This window comes from Phragmites australis, chromosome 9 (genome assembly GCF_958298935.1).
Source record: "Phragmites australis chromosome 9, lpPhrAust1.1, whole genome shotgun sequence".
Lineage (NCBI taxonomy): Eukaryota > Viridiplantae > Streptophyta > Magnoliopsida > Poales > Poaceae > Phragmites > Phragmites australis.
This window is the reverse complement of record NC_084929.1, coordinates 4,601,984-4,604,295: the sequence shown is the minus strand read 5'-3', so window position 1 is coordinate 4,604,295 and position 2,312 is coordinate 4,601,984. Positions and strand designations below refer to the sequence as shown.

Genomic DNA, 2,312 nt, shown 5'->3' with positions numbered 1-2,312 from the left:
TGAAACTGTCAATTTGATGTCTATTTGAGAACCGGGAGATGTCCTTGTTGGGATTCTCTTATTTATGTCTCCTCATTTTTCCCAATTCTCTTCTCTTTCGCGCCCGCTGCACTGTTTTGTTTGCTGCTAAGCCTTGTCATCCTTTCCATTCAGTATGCACCGAGGAGAAAGAAGAGTGGGATCTCCAAAACCGGTGCCACGTAGAGACTTGTACAGGGCAGCAATCAGGTTTTTGGGTAGCGCTCAATGCGATCGCTCGGTGACTGCTACGACGACTTCAACATGCCTTGACTTCTTCGTAGACATCCTCGAGTTTGACTACGTCCTCGACTTCGACTACGTCCAAGGAGCTGCTTTCACAACATCAACCAGATCACCCTCACAGAAACTCGTATTCATCGACCCAACGAGTAAGTTATGTGCACAACTTTTACTCATGAAAATATGTTTTTGTTTTGACATACATGATAGATCTGGTAGTTCTAAGTGTTTGCATCTATCTTATTATGTGTAGTTTTCCTTTTAATAAAATCTGAACTTAAAATTTATCATATTTTTTCGAATACAGTGATGGGATCACATATATTGACACGAATTGGCTGAGGTAAAACCGTCGCTATCCTGTGTTCCAGTCTTCATTGTTGGGTCTCCTGGAGCTTGGTTTTTTATTACTTGCATATATATAGGCTTTCTTACTAGAGCCAAACTAACGTACATAGCCGGAGTACCTTTGGTGCAATTGATGTACGCCACCTCCTGCAAAACATATTTTTATTATTTTCCTTTTTATTATTACTTGGAGTTCGCAGCCCGTGCGCGGGCTCGGGTTGACGACTAAATAATAACAGGAAAAAGTTTCTCGCACAAATCCAAAGGGAAAAAGGAAACAATAGACTATAGCCTAGATATATGTGCAGAATTAAAAAATGATCCAATTTATATTAAATTTCTAGGAAGAAAAATTTCTTAAATTGGGAATAAGGATGGACTCCCACATTAAATTTTACAAAAAGTTCAGAATCCTCTCACTAATCACCGAAAAATAGATCGAAGGTATTTGATATGAGAAGCCATGTTGATATGTATCATGACTTAGCATTTGTGATGAGTAATTGACAAGTTGATTTGGCTTGAGTCAAGTATTGCATTGCATTGGTGGTGTAGATGCATGAAAATACCAAAACAGGCTCAATGGGAGAGAAAATGAGAGTCCATTGGGAGGGGAGTATTTTTCATGCATTTGCATCCTTTTCCTCGCAATGACATGGTCAAGTTGAATAGTTGTTCTTTTATATGGATCATGAGCGAATTTGTGTGAATTCCTGAGATTTTGAGTTATTGAAGTTTTCAATAACCAATTGTTCTTTGTTGATAGTGCTCCAACTTATTTCATATGCTAGTTGGCAATTTTTATGGAATTTCATTTTCCTTGGGCTTCTAGATGGTCATCATTGTTTTACCCTTTTTAAACTAAACTCAAATTTGCGTTGTCAAGTGTTGCCAATATACTCATAAGGGGAAGATTATGAGATCATAGGGGATGATCTACCTAATGTAATTAGTAATTGCCAACAAGTATAGTTGGTTGAGATTTGGTTTATGTGTCAGCGGTGTATGCGAGATGAGTGATGTTTGTGCATTGGTGCATGTGTTGGATATGTTGGTAGATGCATGGTTGAGCATATATGTGATGTTGTTATACATGGAGTTGCATGTTATGCTTGTGTGTGCATGGAAAGTGCCTTTTAGGGTATAATGCAATGTTGTGAATGACGATGGTTTAGTTGATAAAAATACATGGAGATGGTTATATGTTGCTAATTGGAGTTGGTGAAAGGTGATGATGTTATATTGTGGAATTGGAGAAATATATTTTCTTGTCTTATGATGTATAGGTCAATAGAGTCAACATGGCAATCAACGACGATGAGAATGGGGACTAAGCAGGTGGCTTAGGGTCAGATGTTGGGGATGCGGGTTAAAATCATGGGTGATCTAGACCATACATATGAAGATGTCAAGAAGTATCGGATGATTGATCAAGGCCACATGGTTGACCAAGTCAAAGACGATTAGGTCGGTGCAAGTGATAAGCCTATCCATAGGAGCGAAAGCAAGAGAGACTTGTTCCATAGATACAAAAGCTAGGCATATTACTAAACAGATGACTTCCTTTTTGGGAGTCACTTCAACCATAATACTATTACTCTTACAAATCCGACATAATCTTGTTATTCATTGCAGCAGGATGGCCAAATATTGTTTGCGTTTGCTCTTTTTTTCATCAGGTTCTGTTCAGCTCCATTGGCCAC

General features: G+C 38.5%; 1 long non-coding RNA gene across 1 annotated transcript; it reads left to right on the top strand.

The window, feature by feature from the left end:
- The first annotated feature begins 324 nt into the window (after nucleotides 1-324).
- On the top strand, nucleotides 325-1,959 carry LOC133929674 (uncharacterized). The gene is made up of 3 exons (XR_009911632.1): nucleotides 325-410; nucleotides 569-604; nucleotides 1,896-1,959. It is a non-coding gene; the product is annotated as an uncharacterized LOC133929674 (long non-coding RNA).
- The last annotated feature ends 353 nt before the right edge of the window (nucleotides 1,960-2,312 follow it).